This window comes from Microtus oregoni, unplaced genomic scaffold (genome assembly GCF_018167655.1).
Source record: "Microtus oregoni isolate MIOR12 unplaced genomic scaffold, Mior012 000044F_ref0000062, whole genome shotgun sequence".
Classification (NCBI taxonomy): domain Eukaryota; kingdom Metazoa; phylum Chordata; class Mammalia; order Rodentia; family Cricetidae; genus Microtus; species Microtus oregoni.
Genome location: NW_024543218.1, coordinates 5,717,933 through 5,745,891, shown reverse-complemented (window position 1 = coordinate 5,745,891; position 27,959 = coordinate 5,717,933). Strand labels below are relative to the sequence as shown.

Below are 27,959 nucleotides of genomic sequence, written 5' to 3'. Positions count from 1 at the left end.
AAGTTTAGAATTTGATTACCATTTTCTAAAGAATCATGTTATAACTTTATTGCATGTCTCATTAATTTTCTGTATTATATCATTAATTTCTGTGCCAATCCTTTTCCTTCCTGTTGTAGAACCATCCATGGCAGGTCCAACCAGAAGCAGAGGTGTTATACTTGCTTTCTCCATACTTTTCCACATTAAGAAATTCAAAGTACCTCATGAGTTCCATGTCACTAGATTTTTAGATCACCCCTGCATCTGATCCAATTTTCTTTCCTGGTATTGCCACATGTGAGTTCCTAGGTCCATCTTCATGTCTTTTCTGCAGTCTGTGGTTTCTCCTGTGCTTCTCAGATCTCACACCCTTACCTGTGCTTTAGACAAGGCTTCCCATGGTCTGATGAGTTTGGGGACATCCAAGCAGATAAACCAAAATTTTTAGGATGACCAGCTCATAACGACATGTCTGTACGCACAGGCTGGTCCAAGGAGAGATGAGTCTGAAGGAGCTGGGGTAAAGGCAGCACAATGTTTACTGTCAGTGTCCAGACTCCAGAGCAATGAAATAATCCACGTGCTGAAACTGAAGGACTTTGTTGCCCCAACTCATCCAGCCTAGCTGTAAATTCCGAGCAAACATTTCCAAACACTGCCTACCTGGCTTGATGTAGTCTTTCAGTACTTCTGTACAAAAAGAAAAGAAAAAATCAGCAGTAAGAAAGAAATCAGTTTACTTTTTAAAATCAGAGAAGAATAGAAGAGGCAGATGTTTCAGCTTTTAAGATGGACAGCAAATTAGAGTCGAGCATGGCACGGTCGGCTCTGCCATTCTTGTCAGAAATGCAAAGAAGGAAGCACCTGCAGGCTTGGGAGCAGCACCGCTGCAACCACACTAGTTCTGATTCTCTGCAATGCATTTACAGACAAGAAGCGAGGCGTTCACGTCCACACACACCTTTCCAGTTTTCCAATAATGCTCACACCTCTCCTGAGAACTAATTTACTCTATTGTTTAATCCATGAATTCAAAAAACTGTACAAACAATATAAAGACAACCTGCTTGAAACTGAAGATGAACTATAAGTCTAGCTTTAGTACATACTTTAGTGAAATAATGAAGAAAAGAGTTGTATACAGACAGACGTATTTAACCATCATAACAACATCCCATGTCTGGAACTTGCATGTTCTAAGATTACTCCCACACTATAGTTCTTTGCCTAAATTTCACTATGCTATTTCCAGTTAAGGAGCCCTTATTTATATATTCATAACTACTACACTGAAAATCATCTGTAAAGTTAGAAACACAATACAGCATGGTGGATCTCAGAGGAGCTGAGAGAGAGGAAGTGAAAATGGTCAAAATATATTGTATGAAACTCTCAAATAATAAAGCTATTACATTATTATTAAAAATATTTTGAGTTTCAGATTGTTCTTTGTCCAAGAGTAATATTCTTACTTACCAAAAATCAAAGAGAAATTAAAAGCTGTTATCGCCTGCAACTGACTAACTCAAATTTAGGCTTTGGAAAGATTCTAGATGTTGACATAAAAGACTGTATTCATTTCAAAAGTATGGAACTAAACACAGGGCAACTGAAAAGAGAAAACTTTCCCTGAGGCCTAACCGAGAAAACCCTAACTCCACTTCTGCTTTCTAGAAGTTGGCATGGGCTAAGCTATAGTGCTAAGATTGTGCTAACCACCCCTTCCATCTGTTTTCTAGAAGTTAACATAAGCTCAGGTGCAGTGGTTTTACTTAGGTTCTGCAGTCTTTTGGGAAAGATATTCTCTTGATCATGGGGCCAGAGAGACAGCTCAGCCATTAGCAGCCCTTGCCGCAACTGTGAGAATGAGAGGGTCTCTGTCTCTTGCCCATTCCTGGGACTCTTTTCCTCCTTCTGGGTTTTATGTCCAACTTTGATGTGAGTATTTTTGCTTTGCATTGTTGTATTTTATTTTGTCATGTTTTGCTGTTATCTGCAGGAGGTCTATTCTTTTCTGATGAGAGATTGAGGAGGAGTGGATCTGGCGGGGAGACAAGGAAGTGAGAAACTGGAAGGAGCTGAGGGAGGGGAAATTATGATTGAGCTGTATTGTATGAGAAGGGAATCTATTTTCAATAGAAGGGGGGAAACACTTGCTGTTCTTAAGGAGGAGCAGGGTTTGATTCCCAGCACCCACATGGTCCAGAAGCATCTGTAACTCTGGTTCCAGGGGATCCTATGTCCTTTTCTGGCCTCTGCAGGCATCTGGGATGCATATGGTGTACAGACAAACATGCAAACCAAACACCCACACATATAAAATAATTTTTTAATTTAAAAGATATATCTTGAGGTTTAGGAGCAAGAGAGAACAGTTCATGTTTTGAGTGTACATAAAGCAGATTACTAAGATTCACAGACAACGTTCTAAGTGTAAGAAGATACACATATCCTGCCAACCCCCAGAGTTAGGATTTCACTGTGAAATTTACCACAGGAATCCTTAAGTTACTTTCTGAAGGTTTTGACTTGTACCTCTCTATAGCTAAGATGCATGCACTAACCTAATATGAACTCAAAACAAGGCACCACATATTTCATGTATATTACTATGTAAAAGCTTGGAAGTTAACTATATTGAGTCATTCAGATTTTCCTTACAAGTACAACTCTGAGTGGAAATGTTTTCAATTTTAAATGTGTTTGTGCTGCTCTCTACTGGCAGTACGCAGAACTGCACTTTATAGACTATCAGGACAAGACTGATTTTAATCCACAGTCTTTAAATCTTTTCTCTTCAAAATAATCTTTACAGGTATTTTTATTCTATTGAAAAATGGCAAATAAATTACAATTATTTCAAAACGAAAGGCTTGGGGTATTATATTTTTTGTAAACTTTTTATAACAAACTATTAATCTTCAAACAAAAGACTTGTAAATTAAGCTTTGGTACATACCAAAGGATAAACAAAATTCAAGTATACAAATAAGATTTCTTTAAAGTACAAATGGTATTAAATAATTTTTTCAAGAAACAATAGAGTCCACTTTTATCTAGATCAGAAACTAATGCATTAGCATTTATAGGGTCTCAGGTATGAGATTTCAGAGTTTCCTTCTAAGCCAAAGAATAGTCAAACACATCTGAGTATTTCTCAAATTAAAGGTATCATAAGGACTCCTTTGCAAAGTTATTTGAGGCAAAAGTTCACTATCTTCTGTTGGTTGTGTGTCTGTGTGTGTACCTGTGTTTTCAGGTGTGCTATAAGCACTGAGTATCTTCTGTTGGTTGTGTGTCTGTGTGTGTACCTGTGTTTTCAGGTGTGCTATAAGCACCGAACATCTGAATTCCAGAGTGCACTTGCCAAGGTCGGAGTAGATGTCCTCCTTCAGGGCTCCCTGCCTTACTCCTTGGGGCAGGTTCTCATTGAACTGGAAGCACAACCTCAGGCTAGACTGGCTGGCCAGCGAGCTCTCTGTGAAGCTCCTGTCTCTGCCCCATTGATGGGGCTTTAGGCACACGAACACAGCCATGCCCAGGTTTTTACATGAACACTGAGGACTTGAACTCATTCTTGCTGAGCAAGCACTCTTACCCACTGTGCCATCTCCCCAGCTTTCTCGTGTTCTCATTTCCAGGCTCACAAACCACATTCTGCAAAAGTAAATCTGATAGATTTTGAGTAGTAATGATCAAAATAGTAAAATATCTTCCTGAAGAAATTTTCAAAACATAAACTTGGAATATCAAAGTCAGGCTTTCAAGAACTTCCATGAGCAAGTCTTTAAACTCTCACTTGAAAGACACTGAGGATTTATTGCCTTTTAAATACACCATAAACAATGCAATCACTCCTTACCACTCTGCGGTATTAGACATCATTACTCACTCTGGGAATGAGGGTGGCAAGGAAAGGACTGAGGTAACCTGCCAGAGCAGAGAGCCAGGACTCACACGCACGTGAGCCAATGCCCATGGCTAACACTGATCCTTGCTGCTCGGTTACACTGAACGAGGAGCACCATGCTCAGCACTCCAGCTTGAGGGAACAGCAACCTCAGCAGCTTCCTTCCCCTGTTGCAATGGTAGCCTGCCTTCTGGAGATAGAAAATCACCATGTTCAGGGGGTCCTAGACATCTCTTCTATTATGCTGGGTCTGAATCCTAAACCTGAGGGCAAACAAGGCCACTAACTGAACTACATCCTCTGAATCCCAACAGTAGTAGCTTGGCACAGGCTACTACTGTAGGGACAAGGACAGTAAAGAAACCCTGGGAGATGATGCTGAAGGACAGCTGAGGTAATACACACTAACATGGGCTCTATTTCATACGTTCTATGAGAAGTTTCCTACACGCTTCAGAATATTAAACATCCCACTCACAAACCTACAGACCATTCCAATACGAAATTCAATATCCGGCTGGGAATATTTTCTGAGTCCTCATAGCCGGGTCTCACAGACACATACCAGCAAGGGGAGGCTTGTGTGAGTGAAGAAGGCAGGGCACACTGACAATCAGTTTCCGATCTGGAACCGGGGGCACTTTCACATCCAGGCTCCTCATTGAAACAGAACAAGATAACAAGCTATTACTTTAAGGATCATTTTTAATTATATGCTACAGTTGCACCATTTTTCTCTTTTAAATAGTAATTAATTCTATTAATAAATGAATTTGAAGATAGCATCAATCAGGAAAATCAATTTAAAGATTCAAACATCTTTAGAATGTCATTTTTCATATTAACTACTATACTCTGGATAAAACACAAGTTAATCAAAATTTGTATTTGTTATATAACATACTTTTCATCTCTAGGCCATTTTTAAGATTTCAAAAGTATAAAAATGAAGAAAATCAGTAATCACTGTATTAACTTTAAAAGTCTGTATTTATATAATTTTGAAAAATCACTTGGCTTACCTTAACACTAAAGCAGATTTTTCTCAAAATCTCCCCAGTACAAGACACTCATAAGGTTGTTTGTGTGGAGAATCCGATGGGAACACAAACTCCCCTGAGTGGGTGATCTGAAAGGAAGGAACCAAGGAACGTGGATTTTTTTTTACTGTCATTATTCTGTTTCCAGCAAAAAAGGAGAAGTTATTAAACATCCTGTGTAGTCCAATAAAAAATATAGTATGAGCCACGAGTGTGAGTCATATATATATATAATGTTAAATTCTCTAATATTAACACCAGAAAGGAGTAAAAAAAAGAAAGCAAGGTAATTAACTTTAATTTCATTCAATCTAGCATGTCTGAAACAGTATTTCCACACGTGACCAATTGTAAAGGGTATCATAAGATATGACATTTTTCCTCCACTGTGGGTCTTTCATGCCAACAGACATTTACCACTCGACTGTACCTCTCCACGTAAAGGGCACAAGTCAAGCACTAGAGAGCTGCATGGCACGGTGGCTACCACACTGGACATATGTAGTGTCCATACCACAGTGGAAATGTAGCTATAAGGAATATCTAAAATCTCACATACCATGGGTATTTTAAATATATTGTACTATCATCTCACATAAACAGTCTCTACTTTTTATGATCACTTATTCCTGGACACAAGGCCATTGTGAATTCAGTCATTAATTCACTCAAATAACATTCACTGATTACTACACATGACTAAGTAGTTAAAATAAAGCTTTCTATACTCAAGATGGCAGAGAGCCAGAGCCACAGTTTAGTAGGGAAGAAAGGGGGGCAGGTGATGATGAAGAAAAGACCTGGTGCTGAGACTGGCTCTTGGCACTATAAATTCCAGGTTGGCAACTTACTATCTCCAAAATAAAATAAAACAGACTGCCAGCAAAGAAGGGAGTTCAACATGGTTCAACATCATCCTCAGCTACATAGCAAATTCAAGGCTGTATAGATTACAGGAAACCCTGTCTCAAGGGGAAAACAAGCAAACAAAAAACAGGAGAACAAAAGGATCCCAAATCTTCACATAACTCTCCAGTAATCTTGTTCTCTGATCTCAGCCAAACACACAGAGGGAAGAGAAGGGGCACGCAAAGGCAATGGAGCTGTTGATGAATGGAGAAGGCAGTGGAGGTAACACAGTTCCCGAATTCTTGCTAATTCATTAAATTACATATATCACACGCATGCACACATACGTGCTTGCTCGCACACACATGCATTCAATGCACACCAAAATTTTAAAAATAAATTAGAGCTTTTTGTAACTTTATTCTGATCTCTCCTTGATTTCCCAAAACCAGCAGTTTGGGGCCCTACTTCAAAGACACAGGTTAAAGAAACAAACATCTTGAGAATAGGAAGATTCTCCCAGGCATAAAGCATAAAAAGCTCTCATCAAGCACGACCAAGGAACTCGGGACCGCGAGGGGTGCACCCACACACTGAGACAATGAGGATGTTCTATTGGGAACTCACCATGGCCAGCTGGCCTGGGTCTGAAAAAGCCTGGGATAAAACCGGACTCGCTGAACATAGCGGACAATGAGGACTACTGAGAACTCAAGAACAATGGCAATGGGTTTCTGATCCTACTGCACGCACTGGCTTTGTGGGAGCCTAGGCAGTTTGGATGCTCATCTTACTAGACCGGGATGGAGGTGGGTGGTCCTTGGACTTCCCACAGGGCAGGGAACCATGATTGCTCTTTGGGCTGGACGAGGGAGGGGGACTTGATTGGGGGAGGGGGAGGGAAATGGGAGGTGGTGGCGGGAAAGAGACAGAAATCTTAAATAAATAAATAAATAAATAAATAACTCTCATCAGAGCCTGATGCGTACGCATTGAGGACAGTCAGTGTCTTCCTATGATCAGTATGTGATGCTGTGTTAACAAACGAGCTAATTTCTGACCTCACTTTTACCCAGTACCATTCTGCAATGACTTACCCAGACCACGAAGGATAAAGTTTCTTCTTCACAAAACACAGGTGCTTCTGTCTGTTGGTCACCCAAGTAACAACAAGACAATCAGCAGCAGCCAGCTTAGGAACAGGCATGTGCTTTATCTGCTGCGGTGATAAACAACTGTACCTAAAAATGAGCAGGAAAAACATGAGAAAATTAACTTCAAGAAAGAAATAAAAGCAGAGAAAAGAGCTGTAGGGCGCCAACCCCACTAATACACAGTTCCAGGGTCACTTGCATGTGGTAACTATGGAGTCACACTGACACCTGGTGGACCCACTGGCACTTACACATGTCCTGAGTTTTCCATTTTACTAGTTTTAAATTGCCAGGCTGTTTGTTTTTGTTTCTTAAATTACTTTCAAATGACTTACATTTTGGTAATTTTCCCAGATGTAATATGCTTTTCCTCCCAGTCAGACTTACACAAATATTGTCTGGATTCCGTCATGATGTGTTTCACAGGAGCCCCTTGCAACTAGTGACCCAAATGGTGACATGTCTTGGTACAAAGAAGCACTGGTTTTGAGCCCAGTGATACAGAAGCTAGCCGCCTTCAGTGAGGGGCGGTACCCACTGTAAGCCTCAGTCTTGCACACACTGCTGACCCCTAGATCTCCTATCACCTTGCCCGACCTCACCCTCCCAGAGCAGCTTCAAGCCTGTCTACCACCATGCTCTTGTCATCCCATTTTCTCTCTCTCTGCATGCACTCATTTTAAAAGCCCACTGTCTTATACCTCCTAACCATTAACACTATAAAGTCAGAAATTTTTTTGCCAGAAAATTACTTCTTCTACAAATATCCAAAGAAATACAAGTCTTTCCCCAGCATTCAACATACAACTGGAGATGATACATCGGTATTCGAGTGTCCCCATCATTGCTTCTAGACTCTATCAACTTCTGCAAAACCTCCCTTCTCTTTAAGCATCATCCAGTCACACTAGCCCCAAACCTTCCTCAATGAACACATTTTGTCCTCACTCTCGATATTCAGTGTGCTGAAGCTCTGAGATCCCTCTGTCTCAACAAGGAAAGTCTTGACACTACCCTGGGCAACTTCAAAGCACAAGCCATGTAATGTGTACACAAATGTTAATTCACCTATTCAAACAGTATATGCACTCACCCTTCAGTAACCCATTCCAATGACATAACTAGGCCTTGTCATTGTGCACACATGTTGATGTATGCATGCGCATATACACGCACACAAGAGGGATAGACCCAGGGCCCTGTGCATGCAAAGCACACTCTCCATCACTGAAGCGTGACCACACGCACACACAGCTAATGCCACAATGCAGGTCAACTTCTTCATACACATAAATGAGGTGAAGAAAAACATGGGGCAAAAGAATTAGACCACTGAAGGGCTCAGTCTATTCTCAGCGTCTCAATCCAGTCATGGATTCTTTCATTTACCCATGGTTACCTCTTCTCAGGTCCCTTGTCCATTATTTCCATTGGCATATGAAGTTATCTCATACCCAGCCTCTTCAGCTACCACACTGTCTCCTCCCTCCTTTATACACTTCACTTATCTACTTCACCACACCTTCTCTTTGGGGAAACATATGACAGCATCTGTGAAGTTTATCCTTCCAACTCTGTCTTTTCACTCCTACATCCCAACATCCTGCAATATCAATTATTGTTCCCTTGCTTCTGCATTGTCATCCTCTCTGGTAGTTCATCATCATACTTGGATTATGCTATTTGAAAAGAAGAGGAGAGAATGAAGAGAGGAAATGAAAGAGATGGAGAGAGAAGGAAAAAGGGAGGACATATGAGGCTTTTTCGTAACATTAATTATGTGTTTGTTTATTGACATGAGTCTATTTTAGGGTGTGTAGGGGTCAGAGAACAACTTAAGGGGATCAGTTCTTTCCTTGCATCATGTGAATTCCAGGGACTAAACTCAGGTCATCAGGCTTGGCAGTGAGTGCATTTTCCCAGTGAGCCACCTGCAGGCCCAAGTATCATTTTAGCCTAGAATGTCTCCATAGGCTCATGTGTTGAGTGTTCAGTGTGGATTGTGGTGCTGTTCTAAAGACTAGAGAGCCTGAGGGGTGCAGACTGCTGGCTGAAGTAGATCCCTAGGAGAGGTAGGAATCTTTGAAGGTCACACCCAGTACTGGTTGCCATCTAGTGCTCTCTACTTCCTGTCTGCTGCTATGTGCTCCTGCATCTGACTGGGGCCATGCCTTTCCTAATGTGATGGACAGAGATTTCTAAAAGCATGACCCGAAAATCCCTTTCCTTCCTTAAGCTGCTCCTGCTGGGGATGTTGTCAGCTTCCTCCCTTCACTAACTAGGCTAGGGATGCCATGGACTTAAGTCTCCCTATGTCCTCTCCTTTGTTCCTCTGTCAATACCGAAGACACTTCTACAACTCTACTCACCCAGACAAAAATAAGGAGTCTCCCAAGGGACAGGCACAGGCATCCGGTTCTGATGGAAAGCAACATTACATTAGAGGGGTCAAGAATGCTGGCAAACTTTCCTTACGCAGATAAACTTGGTGAAGGAACTGATGATAAACAGGTAACAGAATCAGATGGCAAGCACCCTGGGCTCCTGCATCCACACCATCCCATTCCCAGAACACAAGGTTTCATTCTCATGGGGATGCTTTTCAGAGACTATTTTGTCATGGTAGACAATGTACTAGGTCAAAACCCTGCAGTGACATGTTTTCAATAGCTGCACATTCCCGACTGTCTTAACTAACCTGGAGTGTTTGGAGGTGAGGAAACAGTCACACTCCTTCTGGTACCTCTAAACTCACAGAAATCACTGAGCAAATTCCAAATGATGCATCCTATGCCTTACAATGCTAATTATTCAAAGCACCTACTTCTCATACATCTTTTTAATTAGAATACAAACAGTCTTTCTTTTATAACTTTCACAAATACTAAATCTACTTGACACTCCTTCTGTACTCTTCTCCCTCATTTCCTTGCCCCTACTCATATCCTCCACTGCAATGTTCCCCTTTGAACACCCCTAGAGTTCAACTTCCATATGATATATGTTCTATTACCTTCCCCACCCACCTTCTTTGAAGTGTCTTATGACTTTGTTTCATGTCAAAAGAAAAAATTCTTGGTTTTTTTTTTAAGGCAGGGTCTCATAGTGTAGCCTTGGCTAGCCTGGAACTTGCTCTTAGACTAGTCTGGCCTCAAAGTCATAGATATCAGTCTACCTCTGCCTCCCAAGTGCTGGGATTAAAACTATGCACCACCATGCCCAGCCTGAAAAAAGATTTTCAAAATACGACATTTAAAAAGAACAAACTGCTGAGCAGTGGTGGTATACACCTTTAATCCCAGCACTGGGAGGCAGAAGCAGGAGGATCTCTGTGAGTATATGACCAGCGTAGTCTACAGAATGAGTTCAGGACAGCCAAGGCTACTCAGAGAAACCCTGTCTCCCTGTCTCCAAAAACAAAACAAACAAACAAACAAAAAAATATATCAAACTTTTGCTTTACTTAATCCTGAAGAAAGCAAACAAAAAAGTAGAAGAAAATATTTGCTAATCATGTAAAAATACTAGATAAGATTCTAGTATCCAATTTATAGAAAGATCTCCTACAAACCAACAATTTTAAAGATGCAACCCTAAAATATACATAGAAGCCTTTCTCCAGAACTTAAAAGAACTGATAAGAATGTGAAACCATCAGGTATGGTTGGTCTTTAGAGAAATGCAGATCAAAACCATAAGATACCGCTTCATGTACCATAATTATAATTTGAATAACAAATAACAAGTATTGGTAAAGACATGAGGAGATGCCACACACATTTTGGTAGAGATGTAGAGTGATGTAGCTACTACGGAAAATGGTTTGGTGGGGTCTCAAAGTATTAAAGATTCACTCATCACAAGGCACAGCAACATTGGACCAGGTGAGTGTCTAAGAGCACAGAACTGTGTTCCCAGAGCTAGTCAAACTACAGAGTTTGAAGGCACAATCTTCACAACTAACCCCACTTTTAAAACCAACCATCATTCTCTAAAATCACCTCAGACTCAACAGTCTGTCAGAGAATTCACAAACTTACTAATGCTCTTACAGGCAGTTGTGAGGAGCCACACATCTCAGTACAGGCCAGATCTACAGTCAGTGTGCTACAGAGGCCATCTGGGACAGCGGGTGAATCAGAATAAATAAACGCATGACACTAATGTGTCCATAGGAGTTTTATGTTAATGTTAGTTATCTACTTGATATCTAATGTGTCCATCGGAGTTTTATATTAACACTAGCTATCTATGTAATATGTAACGTGTCCATAGGAGTTTTATATTAATGTTAGCTATCTACTCGGTATCTAATGTGTCCATAGGAATTCTATATTAACATTAGCTGTCTACTTCATAACTGCATTATAGTCATATAACAGCACTTCTGCTTTTTTTCTCAAATATACTTCAAATTTTAAGAGTAACTGTCTCTTATTTCATTCTCAAATGGTTCCAAAAACATATAGACACATATAGAGATACAGATACACTTACACATATAGATATCTATACACTCCAGAATAGATACATGAATTCTTTGAACAACCCATACAACTTAAAAAGAAAATTATCACACACACCTTCTAGACAAAAATCAAAAGTAATCTAAAGATAATTGCTGAGAGGAAGACCTTCAGTCTAAGTTTATAACAAAGCAGGAATGTGAGATCTGGGAAGCTGAAGGGTGAGAAGAAGTGAAAGTATTCATCAGAAGTACAAGTTCATTCACAATGCAGTTAGTAAGAGTAAACACCATCCCAGTAACTAACTGTGCTTATCTTATGAGACGACATAAACTAAGTTATGATCAAATACATGACCTAGAGGATTCTACCTAGAGCAGTAAGGCAACTAACAAGGGGATAAAATTGGAAAGGAAGAAGAGAAAGTATCTTTATTTATAGATGATATAATAGTATACATAACTGGCCCTAAAAATTTTCTGGGAAAATCCAAAGTAACTAGATACAAAATTAACTGATAAAATCAAGAGCCTTTCTGTATACAACAGAGCAAAAAATCAGGGAAGCAACTCCTTCCATAATAGCCTCAAATAACATAAAGTATCTTGGGATAACTAACTAAGCAAGTGAAAGATTTGTACAATAAAAATTTTAAGACACTGTCAGGTGGTGATGGCTCATGCCTTTAATCCCAGCACTTGGGAGCAGAGGCAGGCAGATCTACGTGAGTTCGAGGCCAGCCTGTCTACAGAGGGAGTTCCAGGACTGGCTCCATAGTGACTGAGAAACCCTGTTTCGAAAACCCAAACCAAAACAAAACCTTTAAGACACTAAAGATTAGTTTGGATAGGGGTTTGTCAATCTTGGTGATTTTTTTCCAAGTACCAGCTTTTTGTTTCATTGATTTTTTGGATTGTTTTCTGTGTTTCTATTTTGTTGATTTCAGCCCTCAGTTTCATTATTTCCAGTCTTCTACTTCTCCTGGGTGAGTCTGCTTCTTTTTTTCCTAAGGCTTTCAGGTGTGCTATTAAGTCTCTAATGTGAGTTTTCTCCATTTTCTTGATATGGGCACTTACTGCTATGAACTTTCCCCTTAGCACTGCTTTCATAGTGTCCAATAGGTTTGGGTATGTTGTGTGTTTATTTTCGTTGAATTCAAGGAAGACTTTAGTTTCTATTTTTTATTTCTTCCTTGACCCAGGTGTGGTTCAGTAGTTGACTGCTCAGTTTCTACGAGTTTGTAGGCTTTTTGGGGGTAGAATTGTTGTTAAATTCTAACTTTATTCCACGGTAACGCAATAGTACACAGGTGGTTATTACAATTTTTTTCTGTATCTGTGGATGTTTGCTTTGTTACCAATTATGTGATCAATTTTTGATAAGGTTCCATGAGATGCTGAGGAGAAGGTATATTCTTTTCTATTTGGTGGAATGTTCTATAAATGTCTATTAAGTCCATTTGGTTTATCACATCTGTTAGTTCTCTTATTTCTCTGTTAAGTTTCTGTCTGGTTGACCTGTCCCTTGTTGAGAGAGGAGTGTTGAAATCTCCTACTATTATAGTGTGGGGTTTGATGTGTGCTTTGAGTTCTAGTAATGTTTCTTTGACATATGTGGGTGCTTTTATAACAGGGGCATAGATGTTCAGGATTGAGAATTCCTCCTGATGAATTGTTCCTTTTATGAATATAAAGTGTCCTTCTCCATCTCTTCTGATTGATTTTAGTTTGAAATCAATTTTGTTAGATATTAGTATAGTCACACCCACTGTTTCTTTGGGCCATTTGATTGGAAAACCTTTTCCCAACCCTTTACTCTGAGGTAGTGTCTGCCTTTGAGGTTGAGGTGTGTTTCTTGTAAACAGCAGAATGTTGAATCCTGTTTGTTTCGTATCCATTCTCTTAACCTGTGCCTTTTTATAGGTGATTGAGTCCATTGGTATTAAGTGATATTAATGACCAGTGGTTGTTAACTCAGTTAATTTTTTTGGTGGTAGTGCTTGTGTGTTTCCCTTCTTTGAGTTGTGCTGGTTGAGAGTTGTCAGATGCCTGTGTTATTATGGGTGTTGTTGGCTTCCTTGGTTTGTGGTTTTCCTTCTAGTACTTTCTGTAAGGCTGGGTTTGTGGCTACATATTGTTTAAATCTGTTTTTCTCCTGGAATATCTTGTTTTCTCCATCGATGGTGAATGCAAGCTTTGCTGGGAATAGTAGTCTGGGCTTGCATCCATGGTCACTTAGTGTCTGCCAGCACATCTATCCAAGACCTTCTGGCTTTCATGGTTTCCATTGAGAAATCAGGTGTAATTCATGTACCTATGGACACCTGATCTTTTTTTTTTTTTTTGAGACAGGGTTTCTCCATAGCTTTTTGGTTCCTGTCCTGGAACTAGCTCTTGTAGACCAGGCTGGCCTCGAACTCACAGAGATCCGCCTGCCTCTGCCTCGCGAGTGCTGGGATTAAAGGCGTGCGCCACCACCGCCCGGCCGGACACCTGATCTTTGATGAAGAAACCAGAAATACATGGGGGGAAGGACAGGATCTTCATCAAATAGTGGTGGTTAAACTGGATGATTGTATGTAGAGAATTCCAAACAGGTCCATACTTATCACCCTGCACAAAACTCACCTCCAAAAAGATCAAAGAGCTCAGTCAAGTAGAGCATGAGACTCTTACTCTCAGGGATGTGGGTTTATGCCCCACACTGGGCCACAGGTTTAGGCAAGGGTAAGTGAGTTCATGAGAGCCCAAAATAAAAGAATATCAAATATTTATTGCGGAAGACTCATGAATAACAATAAGGTGAAGATTCACCACTGTCCTCTGCCCTGGAAGCAATGGAAGCTACAACCAGATCTCCAACCACCATACAAGAGAATAACCGTTCCTCTCCCTTATAAGAGATGATCTTGGCACACAGAAGCCATCCTAACGCTGAGACTCTCCACCCCAAAAAAAATTTTAGTGGAAAGGAATTCCGACACAGACCTCAACCTAAAAACAGCTATCTTGAACCTAACAGAAGAAAAAGTAGGAAACAGCTCTGAAATTAAAGGCACAGGAAAAGACTTTCTGAACAGAACAGTATTAACACAGACACTAAGATCAACAATTAATAAATGGGATCTCGTGAAACTGAAAAGCTTCTGCATCATTCAGACAAAGCGGCAGCTTACAGAATGGTAAAATATTTTTTTTTCCAACTATACCTCTAATAGAGGGATAATATCCAAAATTATATAAAAACTCAAACAAACATAAAGAACTCAAAAGACTATATAGCAAGAAAACAAATGACTCAATTAAAAATGGGGTATAAATCTAAACAGAGAATTCTCAATAGGGGAATCTTAAATGGATGAGAAACACTTAAATGTTCAACATTCTCAGTCATTAGTGAAATGCAAACCAAATCTGCTTTGAGAGTTCATTTTACACCTGTCAGAATCCCTAGCATCAATAACACAAGTGACAGCTCCTGCTGGCAAGGACGTTGAATACGGGGGACTCTCATCCACTGCTGGTGGGGTGCAGACTTGTACAGCCACTATGGAAATGAGTGTGGGGGTTCCTCAGAAAGATGGGAACTGATCTACCTCACGATCCAGCTATATCACCCTTGGGCATTTACCCAAAGGACACTTCATCCTACCACAAAAACACTGGTTCAACCATGTTCATTACTGCTCTATTAATAACACCCAGAAATTGGAAAACATATTCAAGACATGAATGGATAATAAAAATTGGTACCTTCACACAAAAGAATATTTCTCAGCCATTAAAAAAGAATTAAATCCACAGTAAATAAATGGATAGAACTAGGGGGAAAATTCACCCTGAGTGAGGTACACAGACCCAGAAGGCCAAGTGTGGCATGTATTAGCTTACATGTGGATATACAGAATCCCAGAGGTTAAGCATAGAGCAACAGACTGAGGAGGAGAGAAGCATCTCATCAGGGAAGAGGAAATAGAATAGAAAGTTACAGGCTGGTGAGGGGAGGTGCAAGGAGAGAAAAGGGGGACGAGGGAGTGTACACAGGGAGAAACAGCTAAAACTGAGGCCACTGAAGTAGTGAGCAGTGGCAGTAGATGCTTCCTGAAATAAATACATATGTGAAGGCAATCTAACTGAAAAATCAAATAACAGGGTGATGAGACCTTGTGTGAGAGCTTCTCCTTCCGCCTTGCATTCCTCTCTTTAGGTTGGGATTAAACGCTCCACTGGGATTAAAGGCTGCACCGCCAGGTTTCTATGGCAACTAGAGTGGCTACTGAGATTAAAGGTGTGTGCCACCACTTACTCTCTGATCTTCAGCTAAGCTTTCTTTATTAAAATACAAGTGAAATATCACTACACGTAAGGCTCAGGAAACATTGTAAATGAGGGGACACATAGATTATAAGAGCCAGAGGATCATGGAGTTTGCTGTGAAATTGTATTTCCTAGGAATGTCAGAAGCTACACCCATAAAATCTCATTAACATGACTGCTTAAATATGAGCTGGAGAAGGACAACAGGCAATGCTATAGGGGACAAGGGGCCAACCAGCCCTACACAAAGAACTATAGGGAACTCACAAATGCCAGGAGTGGAGAAACAGTTTTAGTCTTACTGAGGGAAGAGTACATCAATTGCTTATCCAATACCAAATGGTGAGCCCTGAAAACATACATACAAATAACATAATACTAAGTTAAAGTATGTGTGTGTTATAGTTTCTTAGGTAGTTAACAGTATGATTCCTTATGATTCTTTCACATATCCATACTATTATTTTGCTCTCCTTTCTCCCTGTGTATTTATCTTCCTTGAACCTAATTATAACCCTGAAAGCATGCAGACAAGTAACATACAGATCGAGCAGGTTACATACATATATGCATGTAACAAAATTAATGAAAAATCCATCAATTTGAAAGGGAACAAGGAGGCATATATGAGAGGGTTTGAAGAAAAAAGGTAAAAGGAGAAATGATGTTTAATTGTTGCAAAATTTTTGTTTAACTATGTAAAGATTGTTGTATTTGTTTAATTATATGTAAAATTGTGTTGCTGTTTTACCTTGTCTGTCTAAGGCACCTGATTAGTCCAACAAAAAGCTAAATGGCCAATAGTGAGGAAGAAGTATAGGCAGGACTTGCAGGCAGGGAGACTAAGTAGGGGGAGGAATTTAGGCTTAGAAAGGAAGAAAGAAAAAGAGATACCAGGGAGAAACCAGTGGCCAGCCAGATACACACAGAGGAAGCAGGGAAGCAGGACATACAGAATGAAAGAAAGTTAAGAAGCCCCAAGGGAAAATGTAGATGAATAGAAACAGGTTCAATTAAGTTAAAAGAGCTGGCGGGACGAGCCTAAGCTAAGACTAAGCACTTATAATTAATAATAAGTAAATTATTTGGGAGTTGCTTGGTGGCCCAAGGAAAATTCCAACTACACATAATACAATAAATAAAATAAGTAAGTAGTTGTTTTTAAAGCATTAACATAAAAGATAAAAAGGGACACAGTCAAGATTGTTAAATAGACAACCTAGTCTCAGAAAATTAAAAAAAAAAGATAAAAAGACATGTAACTTATCCCTGTTACCTATTCTGAAGAATTTGTCACAGATACTGCCATAGGATAACCACATGGGCATAAGTTGGCCTGCCAATAATTAAAAGCTTTTTACTAGTAAAGTATATTACAGTTGCTTATAACTTAAAGTGTCATTATAAAATATCTAGCAAATTAAATTCAACTTGATTACATTATCACTTCTTCCTACTACATTCCTTAGGATAAATTATAATTTATTAACAGCATGTATCACTAAGCTAAAATCCTGATGCAATTATCTCACTTGATCCTGAGTGGCCTTCAGAAGTAGGCATTGAAAACAAGCTTGTTAGGTTTTTGTGTGTCTATGACTACCAGCCTGGTGACTGTAGACTTCAAGCTTTTTAACTTTTTGCAATAAAAAATTTCAAGAAGTTCTTTGATAAGGAATGACTTTAGAAGGACTAGTATCTGAAAACTTGTTGTTTTTGTGGTTTCTTTTTAGCACATGTAGAACATTAATCCTTTCTCACTGCAGTCTTTTATAAAAAGAATCCAGGAATAGTTAATGCATAACCCATAGCCTTGTAGTGACAAAATAGGGGAGATCTTGGTCAGCGATAATACTTCCAATTCAAATTTCATAGCTAAGGTGATTTTATATTTCTTCTGTAGACTCTTCTCAAACTCACAGAGACCCCCCTGCCTCTGCCTCCTGAGTGCTGGGATTAAAGGAGTGCACCAACACCGCCCCCACAAATTTTATATTTCTTAAGGCATCTTGAAACTAAGGTGAGTGGATGTCCACAGCAGTTGTAAAGAATTTTAATTATGATAAATCTGCATAGGAATAGTTTTTGTCAGTATTTTTTTAAAAAAAACTTTATTGTTTTTATTTTATGTAAAAAGTGTTTTGCTTACATGTATGTCTGTATACCACATGTGTGTCTGGAGCCCACCAAGGCCAGAAGAGGGCATAAGACCTCCTGAAATTAGAGTTATAGTTGTGGGTCCTGGGGATTTAACCCAGTTGTTTGGAAGAGCAGGCAGTGCTCTTAACCACTGAACCATCTCACCAGCCCTAGGGATATTTTAAAAATCAAAACGACAATAACAGACTCTACGGAAAACAACTGGGCACTGCTGCAAAAGGACTTGATTGTCTCAAACACAGATGAGTTAACCCATCTCCCCATAGGAAAGGACTTGATTGTCTCAAACACAGATGAGTTAATCCATCTCCCCGTAGGAAACTATGTACTTTTGCACGATGTTTGTACTTAACATTTCTTTTTCTTAAAAGAATGATGTTAAAAGTTAAAAAGTAACATAAAATGTAAGAAGTTAAAAAAATTAAAGGCTAGGAAGGACTTGGGAATTAATATTCACAACTAAAATATTTTCATTTTGATAGATAAATTCTCAATTAAACACAAGTGTGTTCTGAATTCCTGAGAACATTAAGTATTATATTTGCTTTCTCAAATGCCAGTTCTTTAACCCTTTACTTGTCATAAAATGCATTTATTTTTAGAAAGCAGGAGGTAGGTATGGTGATGCAGACCTAGAATCCGAGCACCCAGGAAACTAAGGCAAAGTCGAGCACAATTGAGATATCAGGGCCATCCTGGGTTGCACAGCAAGTTCAATGGCAGCCTGGGCTACTTAAAAAGACTGTCTCAAAAATAAACAACAGAGCAAAGCCAGTATTTGAAAACTGAACTTACATTCCAAGTTCAAACTCCTCTGAGATGACAGAAAAATTTTCTTTTTCTGAAACAAACATAAAACTACTTACAGTTCAGAAGTGGCTGCATACAAGAAATGTCAGACAAGAGAAAGCTGCTGTTCGGTGGTAGCAGGTACTTCTGTCCCATCAAATTAATCATTCTGGAAAAGCTAGAGTTGTTTTCAATGACCTGTGACGATAAATCCAGCTCTATAACAGACATATCATCTTCTGCCAACGGGAGCGTCTGAAGATGCATGTCTTCGAGGGAAGGCAAGTGCTTTGCCATCTCACATAATTCTGACAAGTTGCAAGCATCGCGTGGTAAAGGGGCACGGCCACTATTTCCATGCTGGGTTTCAACAACGGGGGGCAGAGAACACAGCTTTTGAGACCTTCTTGGATTAACTGCAAGGATCCACCCAAAACCAGCTCTCTGATCTGTGAAAAACAATTGTTTAAAGTACATTAAAATAATGCTGGTTTAAAATTATTTTCCAGGGGCTGGAAAGATGGCTCGGCAATCAAGAGCACTCGCTGTTCTTAAAGCGAATCTGGGTTCAGTTCCCAACTCCCACACAGTCGTCCACAATCAGCTGTCAATCCAGTTCCAGGAGCTCTATGACCCTCTTCTGGCCTCAGAGGGCACCCAGGTAACATATGATACACAGACATGCATGCAGGCGAAACATCCACATACATAAAGTAAAATTAGATTACAATTAAAATAAATTTCCAAATAATTAAATTTGTGCTGTGCTTTGAGCATCTTATTTCATTTATTAAAATCTATTCTTATTAAACTCAGAGTTATTTTAGAGTATAATGGGACTATAAGAGTGTTAAGAGACTACTTGTGAACTCTATGGAATTAAACACACCTCATAAACCCCCTATGATGTAATGTGACAATATATGTATACAAAATGCTGATGCTTCAAGCCAAAACTAACTTTTCCTTGCTTAGGTTGTTTCTCTTAGATACCTGGCTGTGGTGATGAGAAAAATAACCACTGCTTAATGCTCACTTAGGCTCTGCAGAGAAAAACCTCACAACGTTCATGTAGGACATGGGGACTGTAGGGCCCGGGTCTGCCCTTGTTCCTGGGGTGCATCTCGAGGACAGTTTCTGGTCAGCTGACAAAGCATTCTGTTCGTTCCTGTACTTCCCCTGCCCAGCCTGCCTGGTGATTATCTGTAGGGCATTGACTCCATTGTCGGTATGGTAATTTCCCACCAGCCTGGGCGGAGGTCCTTGTGCAGCAGTTAGGTAGATAAGGACTTCCAGAAGTCTGAATTAACTGGCATTCGGCTGAGCTCCTTACGAATGACCCAGGTTTCTTTGTGTGTTCTTTCAATCTCCAGGCCCTTGCCCGACTCGTGTACAGTACAGTGGCGCACGAACTGTACCGAGGGCGTAACACAGAATTGGGTGTTACAGGGAACAAAGGGCACCTGTCAACATAAAGCGCATGTTTTTCCTTGTGGCAGGAACCGGAGTCCTTTGTCCTGGTCCAGACATTCCACATCTTCTGCAGCATCTATGAAACTTCATGGCAGGCTAACTTGTACACTTCCTAAATCTAGGTCTTCACCGTCCTCATAGAGTGTTGGGTAATCACATCTTCAGTACAGGAGAAATACTGACCTTAGACACTGCTCTAAAGCCACCTTTGAAAACCCAACAGAAAGGGTAAAACAAGTAACACAAATTCTGTAAACAGTGAAGCTCTCAATGTTACACCTAGGAACATCATATCTAACTGTTACAGAACATAATCTTCAACCCCACATTATAATCTCAAAGATAATGTATATGCTGGGCAATGAAATAAAGTTCTACAGACTTAAAGGAACCTGAAATTATTTTTCTACCCAAAGGATTTAAGTTAGAAATCAAGAACAAATTGATACTAAAATAAACCAAATGCAAATGAAATAGTTCTCTTCTAAATAATTCAAGCAGGTCAAAGATGAAATCAAAAGAGAGATTAGAAAATGTTTTTCTCACAATGGAAGTGAAAACATAAAATATGAAGATACCTAGGCTCACAATGTAATCCCATTTCATACCCGTTAGGATGGCAATTGCAAAACGAAACAGAATGTTTTGATGAAAAAGTAGAAAAACTGGAATGCACTGTTGGTGGAAATACAAAAATTGTGCAGCGGCTATGAAAACCAGGATGGCAGTTTCTGGGGGAAAAACAATTCAATGTATAATCTAACTACTCCATGACTTCTACAGTAGTGATATGATAATATCTACCAAATGTTCAAACCAAGATAATTAAGGGGAAGGAGAACAAAAAAAATGCATGTTTTCTCTCATGCAGAATGTAAACTTGATGATCTGTGCATATATATCATTATTTAAGCCTGTGTGTATATATGCATCATGAAGAAAGAAGGGGACTACTTGGAGGGAGGAAGGGTTAAAAAGAGGGAGAAAAGTAATGATGGGGTGGAATATGAGCAAAGTATAATGATATATATATATATATACACATTTCATATATATAATAAAAATGTTGTGATGAACCTCATCACATTATAGGCTAACTAAAACAATTAAGTCAGAAATCAGCAATTCATCGTAATACGCGACATCAAGCTATGTTTGTGGAGCTGGCCCTCTGGAGCCTCCCTCCAGGCAGCAGTCATCATCTAGAGCTGTAGTATTCTTATTCCCATGTTGAACCTGTGGGCAGGTTTCTTGCTGTTTTCAGAGGGTTAGAGGGTATTTCCCTCTATTCATAATTCTCTGTGTTATATATTTCTTTTCTTTTCTTTTTTTTTTTTTTGTGGTTTTTCGAGACAGGGTTTCTCTGTGGTTTTGGAGCCTGTCCTGGAACTAGCTCTTGTAGACCAGGCTGGTCTCGAACTCACAGAGATCCGCCTGCCTCTGCCTCCCGAGTGCTGGGATTAAAGGCGTGCGCCACCACCGCCCGGCCTGTGTTATATATTTCATCTTTACATCATTTCCAATATTGAAAATACAAATTGTACAGACTTTTTAAAGGTTCTAATTCATTTTATTGCATTTTTGGCAAATTGTACCCTGCAAAAGTATATTATCAAACTGATTTCATACATAAGACAGCCTCATTCTCCCCTCCCCATCCTTCCACCCATCACTGCTCCCCTGTCTGTCCTCCAATGATTCTGTTTTCATATCATATATATGTATATATATATATATATATATATATACAGTCAAGTAACAGTCTACGTTCAACTGTTTATTGTTGAACCTGAATTCGACACATGAGAGAAACCATGCAAGAGTAAAAACACTGCAACATTCTCAGAAAACCTAACCAGTAACAACACAAGATTAATTCATCAACTACCTAAACTAATAGAAGCATATTTAGTGTTATAAAAATTAGCTTAAATTGTTCATTACTGAGAAAAATAAATCACTTAAATTCAAATTCTGACCAAGACAGAATTTCTAAGATATATTTTGTTCATTTTTATGCTACTTCATACTAATTTTCCCACATGATATATATATATTGTTTGTTTGCTTTTGTTTTCTGAGACAGAGTTTTCTCTGTGTAACAGTCCTAGCTCCCCTGGAACTAGCTCTTGTCAACCAGGTTGGCCTCAAACTCACAGAGATCCATCTGCCTCTGCCTCCCAAGTGCTGGGATTAAAGGTGTGCATCACCACTTCCCAGCCTATCAATGAATATTTTTTACCTACCTTTGTATGATGTTCCATGGCATCCAATTCACCTTGATTGAAAGCCAGACTTCTTTTATGCTTCTAAAGAGAAGGCGACAAGGAAAAAATAATGTTGCAGTCTATCGCAAAGTGGACATTTTGTAACCTGTTAAATTTTATTTTTTGTACTACATTTTTAAATATTGCATCTATTTTTTAAATGTAAGAAGTTCCACTGAGATTAAATCAGTGCAAAGAGTACAAGTACACATGGGGTAATATGCATAAGGTTTTTTATTTCTGAACATGAACCACCTATAGGCTATCAAAGAAAACCTGAGGCTGAAGTGAAGGACCAGTGGTCAAGAGCACTGGTTGCTCTTACAAAAGATCCAGGATTGTTTCCCAGCACCCACATGGTGGCTCAAAACCATCTATATCTCCAGCTGTAGTTGATCTGATGCCCTCTCCTGGTCTCAGCAGATATACACATGGTGGACAGAACTATTTACAGACAAAACACTCAAACACATTAAATCAATAATTTTGAAAAAAACTCAACGGCAGGTATGGCACCTTAGGTCTGCAATACTCCACTCTCACTGAAATAAAGGAACTAACAGATGTTATGACCCAAATGGACTTAACAGACATCTATAGAACATTCTACTAAAACAAAAAAGAATATATGTTCATTTCAGTACTTCATGGAAACTTCTCTAAAACAGACTACAAATTCGGTCATAAATCTCAACAGACACACACACACACAAATAAATTGGAATAAATCCCTGTATATTATCAGATCACCAGGGCTTACACAAAATCAGAAACGAAAAGAGGGACATAACAAAAGAAACTGAGAAAATTTAGAGAATTATCAGGTCATACTTCAAAAACATATAATCCACAAAATTGGAAAATTTAAAGGAAATGGACAGTTTTCTGGATAAGTACCACATACCAAAACTAAATCAAGAACAGACAAATAATTTAAATAGACCTATAACCCCTAAGGAAATAGAAGTAGTCATTAAAAGTCTTCCAACCAAAAATAGCACAGGACCATATGGCTTCTTCATAGAATTCTGCCAGAATTTCAAAGAAGAGCTAATACTAATACTCCTCAAATTGTTCCACAAAATAGGAACAAAAGGGACATAGACAAAGTACTTTTTTGAGGCTACAGTTACCCTGATACCAAACCATACAAAGACTCAACAATGAAAGAGAACTACAGACCAATCTCCCTCATGAAGATTGATGTAAAAATACTCAATAAAATACTGGCAAACTGAATCCAAGAACACATCAAAAAAATCATGGAGATGTCTTGCTTAGCACCAGTCACTAAATCCTCATTCTGGCCACTTTGCTGACATTCTTTGTGAACAGCTGAAGTTATGTAAGGTTTGGGGACACTAAATAGCTCAGGGCGGAGGGCTTAGTTTTGGGTGATCATTTCAATGGCTGGCACAGCAGTAGAGTCAGGAGCAGAGCATGTACTAGGAGCTCCAGAAGGGGATGTGGCATCCATCTGAAGAGAATCCAGGTCAACAGAAGAAGTGGGCTTGTTTCTACTGCAGGAAGGCTTTTGATGCTGCTGAATTTGATAGTTGACCTTGTAAATGAAAGAAAGATGATCCAGTAGCCACCCAGGTGGCAAATGGTGCAGCACAGATATTCTCCTAAAAAAACCAGAACTAAGAATCAGAACTAGATCTGGGAGCAAAGTTCATTGATGGAGGAAGGTCATTGGCTAATAAAGGAACTGCCTTGGCCCATTTTATTGGTTAGAACATAGGTAGGTGGAATAAACAGAACAGAATACTGGGAGGAAGAGGAAGTGAGCTCAGACTCCACAGCTCTCCTCTCGGGAGCAGACGCCTCGGAGAGACGCCATGCTCCCCGCTCCAGGGAAGATGCACACGATGAAGCTCCGACCCAGGATGGACTTAGTCTAGAATCTTCCCGGTAAGCGCACCTAGCTGTGCTACATAGAATATTAGAAATGGGCTAGTCCAGGTGTGAGAGTTAGCCGAGAAGAGGCTAGATAGAAATGGGCCAAGCAGTGATTAAAAGAATACAGTGTCTGTGTAATTATTTCGGGGCATAAGCTAGCCGAGCAGGCAGCCGGGGTGCTGGGGACGCAGCCCTGCCGCCCCTATTAGTACAGTTCATTGTGGGGCTGCTGGGTTTGATAGCCAGTGCTATCACAACAAAAACAAAGAAAAACTTTTAAAATCAGGTTCCTTTCTTCCGTTGCCCTCCATGGTCCTGTTTTGGTCCTTGGACTGAGGCACTAGTTCACATCATCCAAGTATTCAAGACATTAAATCCTTAAAAGATGAACGTCCCATCGAGTCAAAGAATGGTAATTACCTCTAAAAGACTGCTCCAGCTAAACAAAGTGCAATATGAACAGTACACCGAAAGGGCACACCTAACTAGTCTGCTAAGACAGAACTTCACAACTAAGTCTAAAGCAAACTAACTAGCTTGTTAGGTCAGAACTTCAGGATTAAAGGTGGATAACGACAATCTGTTTGAGACACACTCCAGTGACTAGGTTCATCAGAACTACTTTATCTTCATTTAAAATACGTTTTACATTTCTGGATATAGCTTATTTAATGATAATGTAGTGGAAACTTTAAGAGGGTACTGAAGAAGAAATAAGTGAATAGCACAGCTAATAATAATAAGGTTTATAATCAAATTTCTTATAAAATTGACCGTGAACTAGTTTTTAAAGACGGGGTCTTACATGGCATGTAGAACAGGCTGGCCTTGTTTTCAAGAGACGCACAGAGATCTGCCCATCTCTGCCTCCGTCGTGAACCACTCCAAGTTAAGTTACTTGATTTCACTGAGCTTCAAAAGTTATCTTTTTGTTTGGCTGGGTTCTTTTGAGATAGTGTCCTACTATGTTGCTCTGGCTGTCCCAGAACTCACTATGTAAACCAGGCTGGCCTGGAAATCAGAGATTCCCCCTGCCTCTGCCTCCCGAGTGCTGGAATTAAAGGCGTTAGCTACAATGCCCAACCAAAGTCATTTTTATGTCCTACTGTCATTAGTTTGGAGAACTAAATGAGATAATCCGCATGAACTGCTGCTGATAGTATCTGAAACATAACGGGTAACACATCTGTTGATACTCGTGATGGGGTGATACCTGTGATTTTGGTTTTCCCCTCCGCCGGGATGTGAGCTGAGGAGACACAGTGTTGGCTAGGAAAGATTGAAACTTAAAAGGGCTGCTAGGGACAAAACTGCAATTCTAGCTAGAGGCACAACAGCTCCGAGATTCAGAAATCTAAGCTTTCGCCCTAGGCCTTCCCACCACTGCCTGGGAATTGGCAATGCCTGCTTGTAGTTCCTCTCTGGGAGAGGAGAATTCACAGCACTTGGAGCACCCTGCCGCTACTTATCCTTCCAACTCTTCCTGATCTACCAAAGGGTCAGTAGAGCTCCACCATTTTCAACAGCATCTTCTACCGTCAGAAAGGGACACGCTGCTGTTGGTACTAATTGGGTCCTGGCCTTCAGCTGCTCTTCCCTGCTAGAACCTTCTAATTGAAGTTACTAAAAGCTGTGCTTTGCCTTGAGGATCAGAGGATGGGATTTTCACCTGTTGGCCATTGACTGTAGGGTATTTAGCCTCCATGGTGCTCTTAAAGAAGGGCTTTGTACCAGGGATTGGAGGTCCGTGTATTTGTCTGTCTCTGCGTGTGTATTCTCAACCTCCAGCCCCTTGCCCGAAGCTCATGAACTGGATTCTAGCGCTGCACGCTGCCTCCCAGACTCTCGCCTTGGAAACAGCACTCATCTAAACCTGGTCCTGACAGACATCCGTACAGAGTCAAAGAAAACCCTCGCTTCCCTAGTCCATAGGCTCAGCCATGTTGCTGTACGGAATGAGACTCCAGGAGAGATCCGGCCGCTCCATTCAGACGTCGCTATCATCCTAGGTGCCAGTTACGAAGATAGAGCCAGACTCCTCTCCGGACGAAGACACCGGCTACCAAAAGACAGGGATCCCAGCACGCAGCCGGGAGACCAACTTGCTCACTTCCGGCCAATGCGACTGGTGCAGAAGAAACGCATAAGCGTACTCGCCGCAGACGTTTGATGACACGCGGGCGGAGACTTTAAAATCAAAATGTGTCTTGGTTGGCGTTGTCGGGTGTTTTTGTATGCAGTTGTGCTGTTTACTGGAAGTTGGGTGCTGGGTCTCACCAAGAACCCGAGAGAAAGGTAACTGCTGACAGGGGGTTAACTCTGTTCCTGCTAAGAGGCTCTGTGGCATCAGAGACCTGGGGCGGCAACTGCCAGGCTCTGCATTCAGGGAACAGTAAGTTTGTGCCCACAGCGCCTGTAGAGGGAAGAGAGGATACTGATTGCTGACCGAGGTGTGGGGTGTGTGTGTGTGGGGAGAACCTGCCAGGGAGGGACAGGTTAAAACGCTGCTGCGTTCGCATGGTAATGCAGCATCTGAAAAGCATTGTAAGGAGAAAAAGTCTGGGAAACTGAAGTCTTGAGAATAAAATCTAAGTGGGATGTAAGCAGCTGAACAAGGAGGGATGTGGCTCAGTGCACAGCCAAGCGTGCTAAAGTCTCCAGCTCAAACAATAAAGTGGGTGTTAGTATTTGGTGTTAGTATTTGGGCATCTGCGTTGGCCTGCCTGCCCTTAGGGTCCTGACAGGATACTTCCTCACCTGTAGCCACTTCTGCGCACATTTGCTATGGTTCCTTGTAACAGGTGGGCCTACTCACCAACCACCCCCCCTTCTCCCAGTCTCTGCCATCCTCACTCTCCTGCACTCTTGACCCCAAGGACTAGTCTGCCCCCCTCTCTGCCTCCTCTGCCCCTTCTCTCTCGTCTTCGAATAAACCTTCTATGTGAGCCTTATCGCATGGCGTGACTTCTCTTCGCTGCTTATATTATTATTATTATTATTGTCATTATCATTATTATTACAACAGCGTCTCACCCTCGAAGGAAGCCAGGGCAGGACCTGAAAAGGCTGAGTGGCTAGCATCTAGCGCTGCAGAGACGAAGACAGGGTCCGACATAGGCATGCTTATGATACTAAAACGTTTTGAGAATGGAAGCAGCCTCTACATTATGTTATGGACCAGATTGCTTATCTTTACGGAAAGGGAGATGAAACCAGAAAGACAATAGTGGGTATTAAACTATGGGGTTAAACATAAAGCAAGAAAAGTAGACATTAGGAAAACAGAATGACTCCCATTTTTAAAGCCAAAGGAAACATTTTGAGGAGAGTTAAGGGGCCTGAGATTTCTTGTCAAGCAGTCTGTGAGTTGCCATAGAAATAGACATAAGAGATAGCAGTGATGTACTCAGGGATAACGTATAGAAATTTGGCAACGATGGATTGCCTTGTGATGCGGGAATCATATATGTTCGTTTTTGCACTGCCTTGTTTGAGTGTATTGAATACTTGAAGTTGCATAGGTGTTATCTGTAGTGAGGACTTAAGTGTACATGAAAAACAAATACAGCACACAGGGAAAATGCTGTCGTAAAGGAACAGACTTACTCTTCTACTTCAGAATAAAAGTGATAATTGTTGCTTAATGAACCA

The 27,959-nt window shown here is 40.3% G+C and overlaps 1 pseudogene; it reads right to left on the bottom strand.

The window, feature by feature from the left end:
• Positions 1–526: 526 nt before the first annotated feature.
• LOC121434693 lies at positions 527–27,429 on the bottom strand (annotated as a pseudogene).
• Between the last annotated feature and the right edge of the window lie 530 nt (positions 27,430–27,959).